Raw genomic sequence first — 25,021 nt, 5'->3', positions numbered from 1 at the left:
AGCTCAAGTGGCATTTACAGAAGGTAAAGAGCCGCTATACTTGTTATCTTTTTAGGGATGTGCTTGGATTTTGCCCTCAAGCTGGAGCAGTCATAGGATATATAATAAATCGCCACGGTCGGAATTTATCCCCAAGCTGGGGTAATCGATGGGTAAAGTCTTATCCACAGTCGGGGATTTATTCAAGCTTCAGGTGCAAGTTTTTGTGCATCTCCATGCCCTTGCATAAAACACAGTTACACGTTTTTTTATATAGATATTTTTCAGTTGTAGACAGGAATAATATGTATTTGCGAGTGTTTGAAATGAATGGGTTCATTATGAATTGAGTGGCACTACATTTCAAAAGCAAAATTGGATTGAAATGCAAGAACTGTAGTACGGAATTAGTGTTGGTTCTGGATCGCAGAATGGAATTGTGTGTGTGTGATTGGATTTTTAACGTAGCTTGAATAATTTTTCAGTCATATTGCTACGATGTCTGCAGTGTGGCAGTTTATAGTGATGTATAGCACTGGGGCATCATGCTGCAAACATGTAGTATGATGTTGCACCCAGCCACATTATCCTGACACCAGGCCGATCAGTCCTAACACTAACCTCTTAATGCTGAGCGTCTAGTGAGGTAGCTGTTAATACCATTTTTGTAAGTCTTGGGTATGACTTGGCTGGGGTTTGAACCCATGACCTCCCGCTTCTGAGGCGGATGCTCTAACCACTAGGACACCGGAGTGGTCAGAATGGAATTGTAACAATTACAATGGAAGCAATTTGTATTATGCTTGTTGGGGCATTCCTCACTGATGGCTGTCAGTGACATCATCATGGGAATGTGTAACAGCCACATTTTGTAAGAACAAGGTGTAGTTGGTGAACAATACAGACACTTTTCTGCCATTTCCACTAGCATCATCTCATATGATGTTATTTAAAAAAACTTCCTACAACATACTCACAACATATAAAACCTATATGCAAATCTGATGAAAGCTGCTTGTGTTTCTGAAACACATATTCCATACTGGTGGCAAGAATGTCCAAATCTACATTACAAAAATGAAAACATTACCATCCACCTAGGAGTTGCAAATGTATGAAATCCTCTTGTTGGGTAGTTTTACTAACAGGCTTTACAGCAGGGCCTTCCATTAGATTTAAATGTGGCAGGTAAGTTGACAAAGTAGGGTGGGGGGTTGGGGGGACCTACCCCAATGGGGATAATTCATTTTTTTTTTTAAAGTAGCATGGTGTAAAGTAAAAGTAGATGGGCTGATAAGGAATCCACTGAATTTACAGGCTAAAAGTTCAGACAGTTGTTTTTAAGAGAAAAATGAAAGAAGGAAACAATACAACAGATATTTTAATATGACTTTAATGTTTATTTTCTAGATTTAATTAAGATTATGAATCAGAATCAGTCTCCAACTCCACTGTAAAGTTTATCTATTACTTCTTCTGCTCAGGCACCTGCAAATTAAAACAAAATTGTAATGCTTAAATAAAGTCATATCATCTCAGCACTAGTTACATATGCAGAAGTCATGTTAATCAGCATTATAAAAATGTATGAAATTTTCTTTACTGCACTTGTGCTTCCCTTACTATCGTTAAGCCATGATACAAGATAACTTTGCACTTACTTATCATTTCTGGCAAGTGGATGGTGCAATCAATTTGCACAAAGATGAATTTATTTCATCCAAATATTTCATGTGAATAAAAATTCCAAATGGAGGCACTTGTCCGATCAGACAAGATATATGCATATTGTAGTTAGCTGGACTCTAGCTTTGATAGTCCTGGGCAATAGGATAAGCTGATTTTGTTATCAGTTTAGAAATGCATCCGCTTTACAAATACTATGCTTTAAAAGACGAAACTGAATCCAATATTGATGAAATAAGAGTCATTTGGTTTACCTTGTTTTTTATCATTCTGCGTTGGTTGGGTGCATATTTGAGGGTCTCTGATATGGTCTCTTCCATTCCATTTGCCTTTGCTTTGCCATTAGTTTTCAAGCAGGCTTCTGCAAGAGTAATACAATGTTTTAAAAAAGTTTCACAACAAAGGATGCATTGCATTTTTCTAAATGCCAGCAATAATCAATGGAATATTTTTAAAACATGTACTTTGAAATGTGGTCTCAAGTTACTTTATCAATTCATTTAAAAATCTCTGGCAAGTCACATGAAAAACACAATTTAAATCAAGCCATACTTACTTATCAAAACCTGACATATCACAAGCTCTTGAAATGCTTTTTTCCCTTTACGTCCCTTTGGACTATACTCTGGCCAGTCTTTTTGTTTTAAGCTTTTTCATCATCCTGCAGACACTATCCCCAATTGTAAACCTGCCAAGGAAGCTCAAGTAGCATATCTGAAAATAATAATAATAATAATAATACTATTTTTTGATTCTGATATTATTATTAGTAGTAGTATTTCATGATCGATGTGACAAAATATGCTTGTATATAGTTATTTTTTGCCATGGTTTTGCAAGCAAATTTAATTTCTCTAACTTGAAAAAAATTTGATAACATTAACTATGCAACACAATGTACTAATAGCAATTATAAACCAAATTAACCACCGTGAATCTATTAACTTCATAAATGACATTCACTCAAGGATTGAATTAAAGTAGTCACATAATATGCAATAGTGTATATGTAGTAAAATACCTGTTACATGTTCATCTCTAAACATGTTTTGGCCTACATCCGTAAGACAAAACAGCCGACCACTACATGTTCACCCCACCCCCAAAAATAATTATACAGGCACTGCAGAACTTGCATAATGCATACTGAGGTTCACAACAGCAAATAAAGGTTATAACAGTTTTTTTAAATAGAAAATAAAGCCCCAATTTACCATCTTCTTGGAGAGTTTGGGATTCTCCTCCAACCTCTGGCAAAGGCCCTCTAGTTCCTCCACTGAATCACATGGCATTGCAAGAATTTCTTCTCTATATTCTGTGTCTGGGCCTTGTGTATGAACTTGGAGGGCCAGCTGCTCCAACAAATTCTCAATATTTGTGTCCAGTTTCATAAGTACATTGAACTGGAAATCTGTAACAGATTTGTGATGAAATTAGTTTTGAAAGATCAAGATCATTATTATAAACTCCTTAAAAAGATCTGTACAGTGAACATGGGTTTAACAATGAAATATATTTATGGAATGAAATACATGGTTTTTGTACAGTTTATATGAAAACTTTTCCCATAATCCTTTATTTTTTTATTCCCTGGATATGTTGTTTCACTGCTGGTGTCTGTAAAGTCTGCATTCAATGTAGATGGTTTAGGCATCTGACTTACACAAGACAATGGTATACATCAGAAAGAAAAATAAAAAAAAACAATGGAATGATGAACAGTCGACACATCAATGAAAAACAATTCATTGTTTATTTGCACAAATAAGTCTTGAACAGTATGTTTTATGACCTATAATTTAATTAATTAACATCTCACAATGTTCTGAAATAACAGTATCTAAGCTACAAGAGCTTGTGCTTTCATGTCATAATCTTCCATTTTGCAAACAAATTTTGATGTTGAATCAATGTATATGACCTTAGCATTGAACACTAACATTCAAAATGTCTACAAGATGACAAGACTATTATCAACTGAAGTGACAACAAACCAATGAGTTTTACGTGCATTGAACATAAGCATTTTTAAATGCTACAAAATGTGTTTTTAGTGTATGGCCACAAATTACCCAACATTTTGTCAAACATAAAACAGTTCTACTACCTTAGATGAGAATTAAATTCATAAATACAGTGTATAATTGACCTACTCGTATTTAGAGAGCTGTAAATGAAATAAGAGATTATATAAAAGTCAACACCTGTAGTATTTGTTTCATTATTCTATAATGTACATTTTTTTTCCATCCTCAATACTTACTACTTGCAGAGGAACTGGCAGAGAGAAATCTTTATATTCTCCACTCCAGAGTGGATGGGGATGGTGATGGTGTTGTCCTTCTGGATGCAGCTAAGAGTATAAAGATTATCACTACTCCTTAATTGCAGTAAAATAGAAACAAAGAAATCAGACTGGATTTTTTGGCATGTAAACAAAATGCATACTGGTTGCAATGACCACTGTATATAAAGCAGTGATACAATATATCACAAAATGCATTCTTTTTTAACAAAACATCTAATCTCATACATACAGCATCATGAGTAAGTAAGTACTCTTAAACACATCTTATTAAACAGACAGAAAAATGATGAAATTTATACATACTTTTGATAAAGAATTTCCAATTGTGGCATGGTATAAAAGCAATTGATAAAAAATAAAAAGAGACCAGATAAACTAAATAGAACATACCAGCAGGATAAGAGGAAATCTTGGAGTCTGCAAAATACTCTCCATTTCAGGAGGTTTTGGATGAGATGGCTGACCAGAAAGGTTTCCACTTGAGATTTTCATCTTTTTTCAGTTCTTCATTTTCATCTGAAATGTCAATGAGAACTTGTAAATACTGTATGAGTCCTTGAATACACTGACTCCTTGTGACATACAGGGTTTGCAGAACAATCGCTAGCAATATTCACCACTTTTAAATCCAGCTGGTGAATTTTCACCACGAAATGCATCCGAATGCGGTGAATAATCCTGGATTAAAGACAAAATAGTGTACAGAAATGTGCAATAAATTAGTCAAGCTCCAGACAAAACAAAGATATGATTTATCTCTATTCATAATGACTTTTCTTGTGCTACACATTTTACCAATGCAAATTACATTGAATTTTGTAAATTAAATGGTACAATTAAGATATGTATGTCAAAAGATTACTAATCTTCAGCTTTCCAATTAATGCTAAACACAAGTATCAAGTCATGTATTTAGTCTCTCACCACCAATAAATGCATTTTTAAGTAATCATCCTAGAGTGCACCAAAGTCATGTGAACTTGATCCAATTCCAACATTACTGCTGCTTGAGTGCTTAGATCCAGTATTGCCTTCACTAACTGATGGTATTAATACCTCTCTCTCATCAGCATGATTTCCATCATTTTTCAAAACTCCCATTGTAAAACCTCTGCTGAAACTAACACTACACCATAACAATTGAAAGAACTACTGCCCGGTTTCTAATCTCCAATTCATATAAAAAATCTTACAAAAGGTTGTTCAATCCCAGCTTGCATCTTGTCTGAATTCAAACAGTCTTTTTAGCAATGTACAATCTGCATATCGCCCTTGCCACAGGACACAAATTGTGTCTGCAAATAGATTACACTCCAGCCCAATTGATCTATGTTGTGGTGTTCCACAGGGGTCTGTTCTTGGACCTGTTCTCTACACTCTATACACTCAGCTGCTCTCAAGTGTCATAGATCATCATCCAGTGTCTCACCAATTGTACACTGATGACACCCAAATATACAAATCTAGCCACCCAACTGAAGTTGATGCTACCATCCAAGGTGTAGAGATGTGCATTTCTGATGTGAAATCATGGATGACTTGTAACAAGCTGCAGATGAATGATGATAAAACTGAGGCCATTCTGATTACAACACAAAGACTTTCTCATTCACATCCTTTACCTCACACAATAAATATCAGCCTCACCAACATTAAATTCACACAATCAGTACAAAACCTAGGTGTTACTCTGGACAGTACTCTCACATTGCACCAACATGTCATGAACATATGCAAGGCTGCATATCTTGAGCTGAGACGCATCAGCTCCATTCTCAGATATCTTTCAGTTGATGCCACTAAAACACTTGTGTGTTCATTACTACTTTCAAGACTGGACTATGGTAACTCAATTCTGTCTGATTCATCTTAATATCTACTGCAGAGACTTCAAAAAGTTCAAAACATAGCTGCTTGGATCATACTTAGAGTACCACAATCAGAGCACACCTCCCCGCTGCTCTGTACCCAACACTGGCTATCCATTCGATCCAGAATCAAGCACAACATTAGTTCTCTGTGCTACGTTTCACTGACAGACTCTAGTCCAACATACCTATCCGACCTCACCTATGTGTACACACAAGCAAGATACTTACACTCCTCTTCCGACAATCATATACTCATTATTCTCACTATGAAAACAGAGTCACATGGACAGCATTCTTTTGCATACCAGGGCCCAGCAACATGGAATGAATTGCCCACTGAACTTAGACACAAAGACGCAGTGATCCTATTCAAGAGTGCTCTCAAAACTACTTATTCTGACTGCAAAAACAAACTTAATGACTTAATAATGTTAACTACCTTAAATATTCTCAGCATGTTTTTTATGTTTTCTAATTTCATGGTGTTTGTTTTTGTAATCATATCATTGTGTATGTTTTTATGTTGTCTAATGTTGCAAAGCGCTTAGAGCTTCTAAAGATTAGGCGCTATACAAAGTCCTCATTATTATTATTATTATATTTAGCTTGGATGAATATTTTTTAAATCAGTGGCCATAACTAAAACAATGGGATTTTGTTTTATGATCATAAAAGTATGTTGGACACCATCCATGATGTACAATGCTGTCTGACATTTCTATGCACCTAAGGTTTCCATCTCAAATATTAAAGCAAAATGCATACCAAATTTGACAGATTGACGAAAATAAAAAAAAGCAATGCTTACCATTTGAAAAGAGGCAATTGTCACTAGAATATTCTATTCAAAATGATATTAATTTTGGACACAGGGGATACCACCCCCATGTTTTCCTGACTCGTGATATGTCAGCCTATTCTGTGCACAGCTTTAAAAGATGTAATGTTTATCCATCGAGCTATAGAAATGAAATACATTTACTGTAGACTGTTTCTGTCAGCAGTTAAGTTGAGTAATTAGGTCAGGTTTATAGCTAGTTTACAAAATTCAATGTAGAATGCCAATAAATGACAAGATATATTTTTGCAAACTAAAGTGATCTTGAAAAAAGATTAGTAAAGTTTAACATTTTATAAAAAAATAAGCTATTATGTGGAAAAGAAACAACAATGAAATAGGATGCAATGTGTTTACGTCTAGTTTTGGAAGGTACCGTCTCTAAGGTACCGTCATAATTGTACCGTAGTTTAATGGGTGGAAAGGCCATTGAAAGGTAAGGGCAGTGCGGAGACCATCGAGTATGTTCCAGAATAGCTGAATCTTTGTAGATACATAGATCCATTCGAAACTTCAGTCCGCAAGCGAAACACTGTACTTCGTATCCCAATCCTGACTCAGGTCCGAAGTAGACAAATCCTGTTCTAGCTAAAACATACGAAGAAGGTAATCCTTCCCTATCCGTAGGCCATTTTTGAAACATGTCCAATCGACGGGCACAATCACAATAGTCAGGTAAGAAGACTGGAAAATGGTAGGGTTTGAACTTGGAGTTCTCGCTGGATTTCTCACTCGATTCTTGCTGTGGCGAAGTCACCCTTCTGGTGGGTGGCTATCCTCTTACAACCAATGTTTTATACCGACATGTCCATACGGCAAAGTAAAGTGGGTGGGAAGCCGCACTCGCTTCTGCTACATGATTTGATAGACTTTTTCCAAGGGTCGACTGACGATGTGGTGTGTGAGTAAACGTACAATCTTGTTGGGTTGATAGGTGGTCACTTTCTCTAGACTGCAAGGCTTCTTTCAATACGCCAAAGTTGACCACTCGACTGGTACGATAATTCAGAGTAAGTCCTTTCACTTTACACTTCGTGTGCACTTCTTGTTTGTCCCAGTATTCATAGCCGTAATTTTTGGGACCACCACTGACGAAACTTAGAATCTTGTCATCGGGGTGCTCGTCTGTCCAGGCTCCTAAACGGTCTCCTTCGATGTCAGGGTGCTGTTGACTCGGGTGATCGATATAAATGCAACTGTCCACGTCAAAGTACAAGACACGTTCCCCTAACAGTTCTAAAGCTTCGTACAATTTTAAGCGAGCATGAGCTGTCATGTAAGCTGCAATGATGACATTTCCAAAGGGGTCATCTTCTACAAAGTTCAGATCTTCTTCGTAATTCACCAAGATCAAATCCTCACGAACGACGTCCACGTGTTTCATGAATTTGGCTTTGTCGTGAATCATCTGAAAGTAGCGGGAAGGTTCGGTCAAATACTCCGTCTTGGGTAAACACAGTCATTGTGCCATTTTACCCCACAAGCAATTTAACATCACTTTGGCAAACGATCGCCTGCCTTCGTTTTTCTCAATGTGATCTAAAGTAATGCCTTCTTGTGCCCAGAATTTCTCTCTGAATGTCTTTTGGTCTTCGGGAGTGTGACACCAGGACAGATAGCCACTGGCTTCTTGCTTCAGTTTCAAAAAGGCATCCACGTAGTCTGCGAAAATGCCTTTCTGTGTGGGGTCACCCTTGTGGAATTATTGTGTCTTGGGAAAGTGGCAAATTTCGTACACTTCTAACAGTTGGTATCCCATGTTCAGAGCTTTGAACAATTCTACGCTGACCCATGTCCCCGTCAAGGCCCGTTCTTCCTGGGTGTGATGACAAGGTTGATCTTGGTTGCACGTTTCAGCACAAGTACGGCACAAAGGAAACATAAGTTTGCCTTGGCAATGGCGAGGTAAGACGGGATGGTATAGGTTCGTGGGAGGCAAAACTTTGCACTTTATCAAGCCTTCGTAGTGTTGAATGTTTTTTAGGTCGATGTGTTCGGTGAACAATTGTGGGTGCCCTGCAGGAAAGCAACAATATTTGCACACGTAGGGATACAGTGAACACACGTCCAAGTATTTGATTTCTTCTCCTTTCTCTTCATCAGCTTGGTACAGCAAACAGGTGGCATTGGTCCTTCCTCCGTACAAACTATCCCTCGGGTTCAGGGGGTCCATGAACTGGTAACTTTCCATGCGGCGTTTAAACTCGGGATCGGTGTTCAAACGGTGATCGTATTTGTGTTCCCACATTTCCACCACTTGGTATCCTTCCTGTTCTAGCTTTAGGCGTCGCTGACAAATGGCCTGGTACAAGTCTTCCATGGTTCGTTGTAAGAACTGATTTTTAGTGCCGCGGTCAGGGTAACAGACGGGACATCCGTGAAATAAGCAACCGTTAAACTCGTACATGATCTTGGGGTTTTCTAAGTCCCAGCCATCGACCGAATGCATTCCGATGATCTTTTCGCCCTGTCCGTTGCGGGCATGCTGAATCCATTTGTCTTCCTTGTCGCACAAGTAATGCAACCAGCATGGGGCTTTGACCGAGTATTGACGTTTGACATAGTTGGTCGTTTGAGGACTGATGACAGCCACAGTGTTTTCAAGCATGAATCGTTGTCGGTAGACTAAGGAACACGCTTTGGCAATGGTGCAAGCTTCTTTCAAAGGATCAACCCCTCCGTGTTCCATGAACAGTTCTCGAAATTTTCCACAGCATCGCCGTAAAATGTCCACGTCAGAATGACGATACTTTAGCATTTCTTCCTGAAAGTCGAAAGGGTCGGAGGCGTGAGCCTGGTACCAAGCGTAGAAAGTTTCTCGTTCGGTACGCATGTTGTCAGGGTCGTAATAGTGAGCCTGAGGCAAATGGGGTAGAACGGCGTGTTGATTGGCTTCTGTATTGAAAAAGTGTGGAAAGTACCCTTTAGCCATTTCTGTCATTCCAAACATTTTAGGCATTCGACTCAAAGGCATGGCTAAGTAGCTCATCGAATCTTTAAACTGCACTTGTCCCACTTGCAAGAAAATGATTTTGGCTCCGTTCAAAGTGACTTTAGGACGCTCGGTGCCACGTTCCGTATAGCATCTCAAAAGAAACTGTCCATCGTATCCGGAGAAATTATGAGCCATCACCGTGGCATGGTGATGACATTCTCCATTATGTTCAATGTCCTCTTGGCTCCATGTCTTGTCGATGGGGTCTAAGACCCATTGTGTGAAATCGGCTAGTGTGTTCGGTCCTTGAAAGATTTTTTCACGCCCTCCAGGAATCTTACTGCAGTGAGGGCAATAACTCAAGATAGGTTCTTGAATCACTTCTCGCAGGCTCAATGAGCCACGCATAAATTAGGAATGTGAATACCGGTCTCTTGCATGCATTCGAAATCGAAAAAGATGAAATTGCCTTTCTTCTTCTTGTGACCATCCTCTTTCTCTGGTTGGGATTGGTATTTTTGCATGTAGCATTGGTGTTCCAAGTCCACGATGCAGTGACAAATGTGACATTTTTTCTTTCCTGAACATACGTGTGCCTTGGTACTGTTGATACATAGACCTTGTCCACACATTGGGCACAATCTCAGGAGTTGACAAGCACATTTCTTCTGTGAACCTTGCATCTTCAGATGTTGTTGGTAACAGGCAGGGCTGACAAATGTGCGCAGACAAGCAGGACAATGCACTGGTTCTTGCCCTTCGCTCAGACAGGGTTGAGAGGCCAAACATTCTGAGCATTTCGATCCACAATGTTTGTGTTGCTCTCGATTATTATAACCATCATAAGTCACATTTCTCACAGTAATATTTGTATCCCAGGAATCCAGTGATAGTGGTAATGGTATCGAAATGGTCATCGTGATGATAGAGGTGAATGTATTTTCCATCCTTGAAGTCTTTCCCTCGAAACAACAGAGGCCCGCGCACTTCTTGAGGGTGCACTTTCAAGGTGTATCGTGGAGCTAGGGCATCTTGCAATTTTTGCATCTCAGGAATGCCACAGGATGTGTCTTTGGACAGGCATGCTTGTTGTAACAGAAGTTCTGCTTCATTTCGTTGTTTGGCTCGGTTCGATTTTCGAATGTTCTCCCAGGCTCTTTTCCATTCTACCGTGTCGTTCTTGTCGGCATAGGTTCATCCCACCACGATGGCTCGGGCTAAACACATGTTAATTTGGACAAGACTTGTTTTGGTAATGCGAAGGTTGTTGACCAATAAGGTCTTTCTGCATTGTCCGGTCCCTTGAGGAGGAGAGACGTGGGTCATGTCCAGTGTGGCTTTTCCATCGGTGATGTCAAACTGGTCATTAGATTGTTGCACGTGTTGAATCTTGTCCATGACTTTGGAAGTGGTCAATTCTGCAGGGCTGCTAAACTCGATCCAAACAGGGGATTTCAAGCCGTCATGTTGTATGGAAAGTCTCAAGCAATCATCTTCTTTGGGTTGACATTGTCGCTTGAGTGTGGTGAGCAAAGAATCCCACATGTCGGTGATGAACCCTTCTGCTTTCTCTAACAGTACTTCAGACTTGAAATCTTTAAACTTCACTGTGTATTTGTAAGCCGTAGTTCTAAATTTTCTAGAGGGACGCTTTTCCGTCTCTCGAATGTCATAGTACTTTTCAGGGTTGACTAAGGGTGGTAAACTTTGTTTAGAGGGTTTGGATTCTGGTTCACTCATGTCCTCTTCAAAATCACTGGCATGAATTTGTGCCAAGACTTCAGCCCTGGTACGAGGCGATAGATCACGTTTCTGCCTCTTACTTTCTTCTTCTTTCTTCTCAAATGAATTGGATCATTTCATCTCGATAGCAAAAAGTCAAATGACTAAAGTTTAAACACCATGGACTAATTTATAGTCATAGCAGACCAGCATATATAAAGGGTATGTGTCTTGTCCTTTCACTATTCATTTCACTCTCAAACTGAGCACAACGATGGAAGAGACTACCAAGATCGAACGTTCAATAAGAGCTTTGCGAGGGGTCATTAGAAAATTCTCTTCAGACCAGCCGAGGGACTACTCTCCTTCCTTTCAAGATAAAAGTCAAGATACTTGCTATATCTGTCAGAAGAAAGGGCACTGGTCTTCAGAGTGTCCAGACCGTCAAAAAAGAAAAAAAAGGGGTTAGAAGAGACAAAAGTCAAGATACCTGTTATTATTGTCAAGAAAAAGGACATTGGTCACCAGACTGCCCAAAAAAGAAACAAGAGGAGTCAGAAGAAGAGAGGGATTCTTCAGAGGAAGAGGAAGAAGAAGAGGAAGAAAACAGACAGGTGAAGAAAAAGAAACAGAAGAAGAAAAGAAGGGAAGAAAGTGAGGAGGAAGAGGAGGAAAAGACTATGACGGTGAAGAAATTAAAAAAACAGAGAGTGAACAATGAGACAGAATAAGTCTATGAACTTTTTAAAGTGCTCTGTTGTGAATTGTGAATTGTAAATATTTATAAAAGAATAAATTAATTATAAAAGGTAAGTGTCTTTGGGTTTTGATTTTAAAATAAGAACCTACACTCACGCACACTCATACACAGACAGGTACTATTGGGTAAAATGATTTTTTTTAGTTATTGGCAATTGAAAGTCTATCTCTTTTCGAGAGACGTGGATGGCCCTGAAAAGGGCCTTTTTTGGTGTAAGGGGTGAGTTTAAACAATCAACTTTAACTGTCTTAAGCCTTTGCCACGGCCAAGGCCTACTTCTGGACTGCGTACTGTTGATGATGATTTCGTTGAAATCACTAAGGGTGGTGCGGTAGGCGTAGTCACAGGGTTGGAGTGTTTAGCTTGGGAAGGTCGTATTCTCTTCAGCCGTAATAAAGAAGTCTGATACATTTGTTTCAGACTTCTTAACTCCGCTAAAATGTCTAACAGTACCGTGACCGTTTGATTTTGATACCCTTGTTTCTTTGCTGCTGCTTCTTCTTGTTGTTGTTTTTTTCTTACCTCTTCTTCTTGCTGCTGTTGCTGTAGGAGAAAAGCTTGTTCCGCTTCCTTTTGCTGTTGTATAAATTTCTCCAATTCTTCTTTCTGTCTCTGTCTAAAATTTTCCATGTGCGGTAATGAAGGAGAAGGTGACGAAGGTTCAGGAACAAATTCTTGCAAGGTAAAAAAATCCACAAAATCCCAATTCACCTCTTCTGAAAGTAAGTCTGGTTCCCTTGGGTAGTCTCCACCATCAGTGCACCCCAATTGATCGTTTTCTGAGTTTCCGTCATGTTGAAAAACTGTCGCTTAGATTGACTGCGCACAGGCGCTAGCGAATCTATATAGACTATGTGACGTCACAGACTGCTCTCTTCGGATTGGACGTGGGCTGACTGAATTTTGTAACGCGTGTTTGGATTGGTCAACAAACTCAATCCGTTTCAATCCTTCCTCTCCCTATAAATAAGTACAGTTCACTGCATTCCTTCACCTGTTACTCAGTACCCCAACATGTGGACCGACGTACAATCTTCAACGCTTGTGTCTTCGATGATGTTCCGGACGGACATACCAATGTATGTCCGATCCAACTGGACAGTTATCCACAGGACAGACACCAGCCTATGGATGCGAAGAATCTTATGTGGAGCATCAAGGATGCCTCAAAAGAGTCTTAATCTATGGTCCTGCAGTCAGGCGCAGCCTAAGGTCAAGAGGAAGATGTCACAGATGCCCTTTATGTTAAGGGTATATTAACATAAAACCAAAGGCCCTTTTCAGGGCCATTCCTATCTCTCGAAAAGATCTTGACTTTCAATTGCCTACCCCATTTTTTATTTTTTTGTTTAAAAAAATAATAAAAAAATAGAGACCCCTCCCTGTTTCAATTTTCGCCTGTTCCATTTTCATAGACCCATCAGGTCGGGACCTTATTAAAACAGGGTCCCGACCCTGTTCCATTTCCCCTAGTCCCATGACAGTCCCACGATTTATTCCCCATGTTCAATTTCCCTTGTCCCTAGAGTGAATAGTTTTTTTTCTTTCTCCCATGTTAAATTCCCCTTGTCCCTAGAATGGATATTTTTTTTTCTCCCATGTTAAATTACATAGTCCCCCCGTGGATATACCCTTTTTAACATGGAAGTTCCCTAGTCCCTAGACCGTCCCTATTCACTACTACCATTGTCATTACCAGCCTGAAACCCAATTTAATGCCATTTGTATAAATCCATTTCAAATAAATAATTGAAGTGTAAAGTCAAGCAAGTATTCTGTTTGCAGATTTTACATTTTAGATATTATAGTAAAGTCATATTTTCTCTTGTTTAGTAAACTTTATTGCAACTGGTTCCAAAATAGTAAATCTTATTTAATGTTCATTCACCAGAATAGGTATTAATACAATCCCGAATTAACTGTATGGTACTAAAATATACCCTGATCTTGTGTGAGATTGTAATATACAGAACTATACCTCAAGACAACAATAATATATTGAATTTATATTATATCAAGACTGTCATGGTTATGAACTCCAACTTTATTCAGGTTTTTTCATAATAAATGATCATCTTGTGCTATGGTTGAAAAGAAATCAAAGTTCAGTTTAACTCCATTCTCTCCACATTTGTCAGTTGCTAAGAGTCATACTCATCCTCAGTGTTATAGTAAAATGTAATCTTATTTGGATCAATCTTGGTGGTGTAGTATATGAATGGAGAAAGAATATTATCATCCAGATTAAAATATGTTTTATTCAGACTCTACTAAAAGTTTTAGTTGGATATGGGTTACGGAGCCTGATGTGTACGAACAAAGCAATGTGTACCATGACCTTTTTAATTTAACATTTTAAACTCCTGCAGAAGAAAGAGATTTTTTAGATCCATTAAACTGTATTAACAAAAACATTTCTTCAGTATGATTTTCCTTTACTTAGTATTGACAAAACTCATATTTTAAAGTTGTTGTTTTTTGTGTTTGGTTTGGCCTTTTATGGTAAACCAACACAAGTAAGTTATTTAGTGCCAAGGCACTTTAAGTATAGTGCCTTGCCCAAGGACACACCATGGTAGCTAACCCAGGTTGGTCTGATGGTAGAATTTGAACCTACCTTATTTCACAGGTCCAGAAAGCTAACCACTGAGCCACTACAGCTCCCCATCTTATAGTGGAATGCTGGTATACTTTATGATCAAGAAGGATGGGTTGGGGTATGCATGTTGCATCTGAAAAAAGTGATGGAATTTTTGTTTACATAATATTTTAGTCATAGAATATGAATCATTTTCTATAGATTTAAGATGTATCAGATCAAGTTAAGAAAAATCATATATTCTGTTTCCTGGGAATGTACTAAAATTCACTGTTATTGTTTGATTTTTTGGTAGTAAGCTTACTTGGTATTTTTTTCTTTTTAACTTGAATACCTAATTTGTTAACATCCTATTCTAAATCTTCATAGTTCTGTCTATTAAGTGACAACTGTTGATACATGTAGGGAAGTTTCTGTTTATATCTTTTGATTTTTGTGATTCTGGAAGTTGCAGTATTTGTTGTTGTATTATTAACCATTTCAGTAATTTAATGAATGCAGAGTATACTGCTCTATAAATGAAATTTAAGGGAAAATAATGTAAAAGTATGTTTCACTGCAAATATAAATTGTTTAAAATAATATATCATTTATCATATGACTATTCAATTGTGGTAACTAGTATTCCATCCAATATCTATATATTAAAATATGTTTTTTCATACAGCTGGTGATCATTTTGATACAAGTCCAATTGAACATAATCAAATTATCAATGCAGGTGTTTTTATTAGTAGTAGTATTGCAAGTATAAGTGTTAGTATTAAGATTTCATATACAGGTATGATAAGTGCATCATAATGTTTAAATGATGCTCCTTGTTACAACATAAAATATGTTCATTGAAACAAATGGTTCACTGGTAAATTGGCAGCAAAGGTCTTCACTGAATTATGTTGCATAAACTATTTTACAATAAAACATATATGATGCATCTCAATTATGATGAATGTGAGGAGGAGGATTAATAATAATGCAATTTAAGTTATCTTCATAACATAAGTTCTAGCAGATGTGTAATTTGTATGTGGTTCATCATCAGTTTGAAACTGGTCTATGATTTCTGGATCTGGACATATCTGGTCCCCTGCTGTTGTGCTGCTATGGTCTTTACAGTTCATTAGGATATCAGTTACACTTGGTTTACATTTAGAACCCCATGGGATAGAATGCCCAGTTTGAAACTGAGAGAATGGTTAATTATCCATAATATAACTCCTGCAGTTATTATTAGGTTTGATATCAAGGTCTTTCTTTAAAAGCTTTTCAACTCAGGTTCTGTTCTACCATACAGATAAATAAAGTCAAATTCAAGGCTTTCAGATTTGTCCAGTTTGTTTCATGTGTTGCGGCAGACAGATTGTATATTGCCACTGTACCATATAAATATCAGTGCTTAGTCTGCTCTCAGTTGCTGTGGTTTGATTAGTTACAAGTGTCATCACATGTGACTAATTATTGACCAATGTAATGAAACTTGTATAATTAGAAGGCTGGACATAGTACACAATTAATTTTACTATATGTTCTCTACATTTGTTTCTCAGTACTGACCTTTCCACTGTGTGACAATCAATGCAAATCATATGTTAATCTAAAATACCTTCAAAGATGACTTCACGGTGAAGTTCTTGTCAAAGGTTGACCTGCTCTTTTTTAGATCATTGACTGTCAACATAACAGCATGTAACCAGAACACGTATTTCACTTCCGGATCATCACCAAGGCCTTATTACTCACTGTGCACTGTCGCCAAAATACATACAGACAACAACACCCTGAGCTCATATTATCAAGAATAAACAGTTACCTTTAAATCCCTACCAAAAATGCATAAATAAAACTCTTCTATCACCACCAAAATGAGAGAGGAAAAAATGTTCTAAAAATAGACTAGAACTACATTCGTGGGTACTGAACTGGAAGTATTAATTGTGATGTAATTCCTGACAGGCTCCATGTTTTATGCCAATTTTAGTCAAACTTTTATATTTGCATGCTATACCTATTTCAACTTTATACATGAAGTCTTTTTGAATTTCCTTGCAAGGAAAACATGTGACACCTGTCAGAAAGTATGTAGTGCTGGTGTTCCACAGGGTGCAAGTTCTGGTCCAAGTGCTCTTGAGAAACCAAAACTAAATTTGCTATATCTTCCTTAATTATAGGAATTTTTCAATGCAGTAAAAACCTAATTGTGATACAAGATAAGCCCTGTCTGAAAATATGTTTGAAAGTTACAAATGTTGATAAATTCAGTTTTAATGGCAAATTAAATAAACATTTAAATTTTAAAAACTAAATTTTATTGAAAACTTAAATTTTCATACAAGTTTTAAAACACAGTTTGACAAATTTTAGACAGAAAAGTTGACTAATGAATGATATTTAAAACAAATGGTAGTTTGGGTCTGTATAACTGATAACATTTTCCCCAGGGGTAGTGAAGCATCATAGCTCATAGTGATTTTGGCAGCAAACCGCAATATGCCTGTCCAGATGCATATAGGTGTACACACTAAAGAAACACTGACAGGTGCTATGTTCCACATTTATTGTGTCAGGTACTTAGGCAGTTGTTTCCATAACTAATAGCACATTCAGATTTAAAGTTCTAATGGGACCACTACCATGTTTTATAGCAAAAATGCATTCCATTTCAATGTCGATAACAACAAAAGGTGGCAATGGGATAGGAAAATAGTTTCTAGGGAGGTTCTACCTTACTGAAAAATGGTGCTGATCTCTCTCATGAAAACCTAAGCCATGTCTTTGAGGTGCCATATATCAGTGTGGTGATATGAACTAATCTTGGTCACTTATGGCAGTACACTGCACATGCCCTTATGAAACCATGCTATTACCACCAGACTACTCAGGAGAGCTTCCAAGCTGATCCAACTCTAACACTTTGTTCCAGATACCAGGCTAGACCTGAAAAGATACAATATGTTTCACTTAATTCTAGAAAACAGTAAGATCTATGTAAATGAAGTTAAAATGTGTTAGATATGGTGATTTCAAATTAACATTAAGGTTGCAAGCATGGGGGAAAATATTAAACTTGACAGAGTGACACTCAGAAATGTGAAGCAATGGCCATGTATTAAAGTGTTAAATTCATCCTAAAAGTATATGAGGTTTCTAGAAGCACATTTAGCCATTTACAAGTTAAATGACTAATCAGGTAGACTATGTATCATAAAGTTTAAGGCAATGTTGGGGTGGTGAGGTTTGATCATTGGTGTAAACATTATTACATACCAGTATACAGGAAAGTCAAGTGACAATGTACTAAATTAGAATGTGTTACTATAAGCATTCTTATTCATGAGGGAAATAACAATGTTGGATATTGCAAGTGAATACAGCCAAATGTGGTCCTACAAATCAACTATAAGCACCAATAAATCCTATATTATCAGCTAAATGTGAAATTCTCATCCCCAAAACTTGTAAACAAGGATGGAAATTTGCATATGTGGGACATATACAATGTACTTGTTAAGATCAAATGTGCAAACATAATTCAAATGATCTATTTGAACATTTATATGGTATTTTGAAGAGTGTTAGTTACCAATTATTAAGCTCATTGATTGAGTGGAATCAGAAATCAGCTGATGTTTCAATACCGCACTCTGTCAAAGTACTAAATTGAAATATGTTACCATACATAGGCATATTCATGATGAAAATAACATTTTGGGATATTTTCAGTGCACATAGCCATAAATGTGCTTTACAGGTTCACTATAGGTACAATGTCAGCCTATATGATGTACTGAATGTGAACTTTTGATCCCAAACATTCTAAAATGGATGGATATTTGTACATGTGGGATATGTAACCATGTACAAAGTTAAATTCAAATAATTTGTTTGAATGCTTCTTATGTAATCTTTAGAGTGTCAGTTAACAAATAGTATTAGTAATTAATAATGCATAAAGCAAGATGGATCATTAGAATTCCCATAACATCATATAGGCCACAATGCCGCACTACACCAATAATATCTTAACCTAACTGAACAATGAAATGGAATGCATTTTGTATTCAACTTACATCATTTTGCTTTTTTCTTACATCCAAGGGTAAATATACCTGGGGGAAGCATATTTTATCCCTTTGACCTGTATTTCATTCTCAGACAGCTTAAAATGATTTAGTACAGAACTTGAGTAGGTTCTAGTATAAAGTTTTCATTGCTGTCCTCTCACTAAATACCTTATAACTATGTTTATAAAGAATTACTGAAGGCTATACAAGCAGATGTTTGTTACTCAGGAAGTGACCCCATCGTAAACACATAAATTAACTGATTGGACCCCTAATAAATAGTCTGAATGGCCAATACAAATTATAATTTTGTCTTCATGTATTTTTAATGAAGGTCTCATTTTGACTACAAAGATATTTTCTCTGACAAAATGTGACAAAAATCCAACATTGGAGCTTTTGTATGGTGTAGGAATACATACATGCTGATAACATTTAATATGATTCCCAAAAATATTATATATGTGCATTTTAGGTGTTTTTTAATTATTTTTTTAATTTTTTTTAAAATTTTATTAAAATTTTTAAAATAAAAATTAATTTTTTACTTTTAATTTCATTTTTATATTTTAAAAGTCAATATACATGACATATTAAAATTTCATGTGTCTATCATTAATAATAAAGATTTTATACCAATTTAAACTTTGCTCCAATACTGCCCTGACAGGACATAGTACACAATTAATTTTACTATATGTTCTCTACATTTGTTTCTCAGTACTGACCTTTCCACTGTGTGACAATCAATGCAAATCATATGTTAATCTAAAATACCTTCAAAGATGACTTCACGGTGAAGTTCTTATCAAAGGTTGACCTGCTCTTTTTTTAGATCATTGACTGTCAACATAACAGCATGTAACCAGAACACGTATTTCACTTCCGGATCATCACCAAGGCCTTATTACTCACTGTGCACTGTCGCCAAAATACATACAGACAACAACACCCTGAGCTCATATTATCAAGAATAAACAGTTACCTTTAAATCCCTACCAAAAATGCATAAATAAAACTCTTCTATCATCACCAAAATGAGAGAGGAAAAAATGTTCTAAAAATAGACTAGAACTACATTCGTGGGTACTGAACTGGAAGTATTAATTGTGATGTAATTCCTGGCTGTATTTAAAAACTCTAAAGATCTTAAATGTGTGCTAGAGGGTAGGGTTAGCAGTTATACTACCAATTATGTTTGTGATGAGCAAAAGCAGCTGCACAAATTTGAGCTTTTAGTTTGGTTCTGGTAGGGTCAAAGGATGCAGGTACATTTTACATTCATATTTTTACTAGAAATAGCTATTTTCAATATTTTTCTGTGACAAGGCAACTAAAAGAATCAGTATGTGCCTTATGCATGAATAAAGTTCACTAGTACTATAACAAATTAGCATACTTTTCATCACCCCTCTACCATCAAGATTTTTTTATATTTACCTCTGTAGCAGACACAAATAAAAGTCGGCAACTCATTTGCAGACTAAGTTACGCATATGATCTCCAATGCTCATCTAACTGTGACAGGCAGTCACCAACAAGCCAACCTATTTCCATGCCTAACTCAAAGTAAATCTGAACCACATTATAGATTTAGCTTATGTGTAAATTTATAAATGCTAGGCTTGTGATAATTAGGTTCATGCCTTCTACCTTAAAAATTAGAGGGATGTCAAAATACGAAACTATCCAGTGAGACCTATGATGTTAATTTTAATCCCTATGGGATTTGTGACATAAAAAACCCAAATGCTTAATGTATTAAAAGGTAACTAATGGGGGCAGGATCTGCAGTGAATCAATGGTTAGTATGCTAGACTCCTGATAAAAATGTTTGTGTTAAAATCCTGTTATCAAGTCAACCAGGTTACCTACTGCAATGTACCCTTGCCTTACTCCAATTCCCTCAGTATTCAGTAAACAACTAGTGTTGCTGTACATAACAAAACCAGTCCATATTGATTTTACATATTTTACTAAATCCTGACAAAAATAATTCTCTAAATAAAGAATGATTAATATGTGATGGTCTCGCATGTAATCAAACTCTTCCAAGCTTTTAATGATATGAACCGATTTATCAATGTTTATCAAATTTGCATGAAAAACTATTTCTTATTTGTCATCAAATATGTTCAATGTTTTGATCATATAAGCATTTCTGCTACATTAGATCAAAATAATCTTTTTGTCAGAAATAGAGCCCTTATAGTATTTGCAAGGTCAACCAATCAGATGCAGAATTTGAGTTTAATATGAATGAATATTTTTTTTACAAAATTGCTCTTTTGCTATATCTTGATGAGATAAATCTATTCACCAAGTCTGATAAAATTAATGAGAAATAGTTTTAAGAGCAGTAGCAAGAATGGCTAGTGAGATGTAGAACCACCACATTATATGCATAGATTTTGCTTATAGCCTCAGACATACAAGCAAATAATTAAACAAGTCAGATCTAAATTGGATCATAAACACTGTTGTGCAAATCATAAGAAACTCTGCCAATCAGATGCAAGGTCACTTCACTACCATACCTTTATCACACTCATAATAAGCATCATTGTGAAACTTGACTATATAAGCCCAATGGCCAAGCATGATCAAACTTGAATCAGCAGTAGTGGTTATAACCTCATGTATTTGCATGCATCTTCACTTCTTCAATCTAGATCTCATTTATATAAGCATGTATTCTAAGTTTAGTAAAAACTGCACTACATGTATAAATATTGCATGCGGTGGTAACATACTCAGATGAAAGATCACCTTATTATTATTAATGGTTAACACTCATCAAACTTCAAGGACAACTTAATGATTTTAGCCTATATTGTGGAAGTATGGCTTTTAGGCTGGTTAAAAAACTCAACTAATCTTATACATGATCACATGTATATACTTGGATTTTGCTCATTATTAGATTTATCCAAGATGTTGATTTAAGCCCAAAACCAAGTTTTATATAAACAAATTGATCATAACTATGGACTCCAAAGTAGCTAATTTCTTACTGTTGAAAGACAGAAGGGGATGTGAAATAAATAACACACTCTGGACCATTACATAAACCCACTTAGCCTTTTGACCAGTTGAGATAAAATATCAACAATATGTTAAATAAGATTGATAAATTATGTTTTCTCACATTACCTCTAGCCCTTTTCAACATGGATGGTATTTTTCTTCCACATATGTCAGCTCTTAATTAGTGGCCCTTTCCCATCATGAATGTTGTAGGTGAAACTCTCAGAATTAGGCTTTTTAATTTATATCTGTAGCAGAAAAAAAACTATTAGTCTGCATATATCAATGTCACCATTTCTGTATTAGATTAAAATACCATATGTGTGTGTGTGTGTGTGTTAATTTTAGAATTTAAGCAAACTTGTCTCCATGTGTTTATTTTAAAACTGATGATGATAACACATAACAGGTTCAATGGATAAAATGTTATTTCTTACTTCTTACAACTGCTCATTATATCTGAATTTACATTCAATGTTTGTTTTAATTAACATATTTGGGATAATGGGCAAATTATTTATTTTGTAGTTTATCATTATATCATTTACCAGTCTTTTATCATTCAAATATGTAAAATATAGTACCATTATACTGACTTCATATTCTATATGATATCCCAGCAATACATATTAAGCAGATAAGTGCAAATAAAAATGTTCAGAATGTAAAATTTACTCCAAGCTCAAAGAAGATCAGCAAAAGATAATATCCAACAAATTACCAAACAAAAAGCGAAGTTAACGCAGTTACCTTTATTATGATGTCTCCAACACCAACGGTACTGTACAGCTACGTCTTCTGAGTTTTACCGTCATCTTGTCTTTCAAACCAGAATTAATTTCTTGAGCTCTTACAAAATGAAGAAACTTTTAAATACTATAATTTAAGCAGCTTCTTTACATGCCATCAGATAAATTATGGCACAGTGTTATGTCTGTCAGCAAAACGCAACTTCACATTTGGACGGCGCGCTGTGTGGGCATCGCCGACACAGCAACTGACATGAATTCTCTATTAGCAGACAATGATTCGGAATAAATCCTTCGCAAATCTAACATTCTCGATTTTTCATAGTTCCACTTTTCATTGTTGCATCTGTTTGATTGTACAATTGCTAATGATGTTCAATGAATCAACTTTAATTCATCTGCTGTCTGAAATCCCGGTTCAGTTGGTATTTTCTTCCGCGCATGATGCCGTGTAAATAAAAGATACGGTCGACATTCAAAGTGGTTTAGGTTAATTTATTATTTTTCTTTATTAAGGTCATTTGCAGAAAGTGTTACGCTAGGGTGAGAAAAAAAAATATAACAAAAAGAAAACTTTCTTTTCCAACGCTAATACTGTATATATTTCAATTTGTGATTGATGCTATAAATAAAAAAAAAATGATAATAAAGCATTTTAGCCCGTGGCTTCGGCACGGCACTCGTTTTTGTGGGTTTTTTAAAATGTTGTTAGTGTTGTTTTGGGGTTGTTTTTTGTGTGTGTACCACACTAAAAAACATACCAGGTATTAGGCCTAACGTAGGAAAAGAAATTATCCTCTATTTATTACTATTCTTACTGTCAAATGACGCAAAAGTGATCAAATTGCTATTAAGATTTTGTTTTGTATAACACTTACCGCTCGTTTTCCTCGAGATAAACCAGCCACTTCAAAATGATTATAAAATCTGTGACAGATGAAAAACGTGGTTTAAATAATTCGTAATCTCCTGCCTTAAAATACTGTAGGAATTTGCTAATGTATTTCATGGCCCTCGTTTGAATAGATACCAACGATCATGTATATCGACCAAAATTTGTATATTCCTGCCCACAATCATGTATTTTGTATTAAACCGTACATTACACGAGCGCTCTGTGGCAAACTCGGGGGGGGGGGGGGGGGTCTCTATTATACCCAGAGGCGTAGCTATGATATTTTGCGCCCGGGGACGAACTATAAAATTGGCGCCCCAGCCCCCTCCCCGTTTAATCACATTTTTGAATATTACCCTTGTTTACTTATTATAATGTAACGTTGTAAGCCTCATTTTGGCGCCCCTGTACCTTGGCGCCCGGGGACATATGTACTCCCCTTCCCCCCCCCCCCCCCCCCCAGCTACGCCTCTGATTATACCTGCTGTATCAGTTGAGAAATATATTGAACAGATCAGGCCCCAATACTCTCGCTCTGAAAAACATTAAAATAATTATATGCAGAATATCGGTAGGTCTCCCTCTTGCCGAAAATGTCAGCACCGTATATATTTTGCAAGTAATGTAATGGGTATAATAACACACACACACACACACACACACACACACCTTTTTGGGAGTGGGGTGGGGGCAACGGACAGATGCCCCCATTTCCAAAAAAAAATAAAAAGTATTTTATATTTGTGTATTTCCCCCTCAGATGTGTTCTACGTTTTATTAAAACAAAATTTTATATAAAAAATTTAGTTTTTAGAATTTTTGATGGGGTATTTATGTTTCCATAGTGTTATCTAAAGGGTTGTTCGTCCGAGTCTGATTTCCCTCACCTTGCTCGAAGTTCCTTCCCTTGAAATGTTTTGTAACCTTTGCTATATGTCGCCTAGGTCTCAGTGTTAGCTATATGTAATGGTGTTATATTGTGTGTATGCTATATTTTCTTTATGTTTGAGACAGCAAGTATAGATCAAATATCTTTCCCAGTTGTATTTCTTCCTTTATGATGTTATATTGTATCTTTTAATTTGTTTTATGGTTTTCTAATTTTGACGATGGAATGGTGTACTATTTAGATTTTGTTTAAAAAAAATAATTTCCTATTTTATTATTCGAGTGATAATATGTGTCGTTCCTCATAATAGTCTTTAAAGATGTTAATAGGTAGGTTACGCTCGATCCAAGGTTCACGCTTCTTTATTCTCTATGTGTTTTTCCTGGGTCGCGTTAGGCCTCCTTTATTTAGTTTATCTGATTATGCTTTATTGAAAGATCCAAACGTATTTATGAGACCACATTATTCTATAGTGGTCAACCATGCAGTGCGGAAGAAGTTAGTAGGGTTTTAAACTAAGTGTTATACAGTATGTATTTGTGTCTTTATTTTGTCTGTTTATGTTCTACATTGGGTGTTTTCAAAGACTCATGATGGGCCTGTGCACTTCACTGAGCCCTGTGACTTAGCCCCATGATGTCATCGCCATTTACTTCCCCCTTATATTTTCCCTGTATCCCTTCCTATATATGTCTTTAGAAT

At 36.4% G+C, this 25,021-nt stretch overlaps 1 long non-coding RNA gene across 9 annotated transcripts; it reads right to left on the bottom strand.

Moving 5' to 3' along the window:
- Nucleotides 1-1,356: 1,356 nt before the first annotated feature.
- LOC149782227 (uncharacterized) lies at nt 1,357-23,058 on the bottom strand. Of its 9 annotated transcripts, none has more exons than XR_016414279.1 (10): nt 22,537-23,056; nt 21,913-22,034; nt 17,563-17,632; nt 14,717-14,831; nt 4,364-4,489; nt 3,929-4,018; nt 2,880-3,076; nt 2,222-2,379; nt 1,920-2,026; nt 1,357-1,467 (listed from the first exon to the last, which is right to left on the bottom strand). It is a non-coding gene; the product is annotated as an uncharacterized LOC149782227 (long non-coding RNA). The 9 variants fall into 9 exon arrangements; XR_016414278.1 differs by having other exon boundaries at nt 17,421-17,632; nt 21,908-22,034; nt 22,537-23,043; XR_016414274.1 differs by having other exon boundaries at nt 3,929-4,045; nt 17,421-17,632; nt 22,537-23,027.
- Between the last annotated feature and the right edge of the window lie 1,963 nt (nt 23,059-25,021).

The sequence above is a fragment of the Sinohyriopsis cumingii genome, chromosome 15, assembly GCF_028554795.1.
Source record: "Sinohyriopsis cumingii isolate HCF-2022 chromosome 15, ASM2855479v2, whole genome shotgun sequence".
NCBI classification, from domain to species: domain Eukaryota; kingdom Metazoa; phylum Mollusca; class Bivalvia; order Unionida; family Unionidae; genus Sinohyriopsis; species Sinohyriopsis cumingii.
This window is presented reverse-complemented; position numbering and strand designations above follow the sequence as displayed.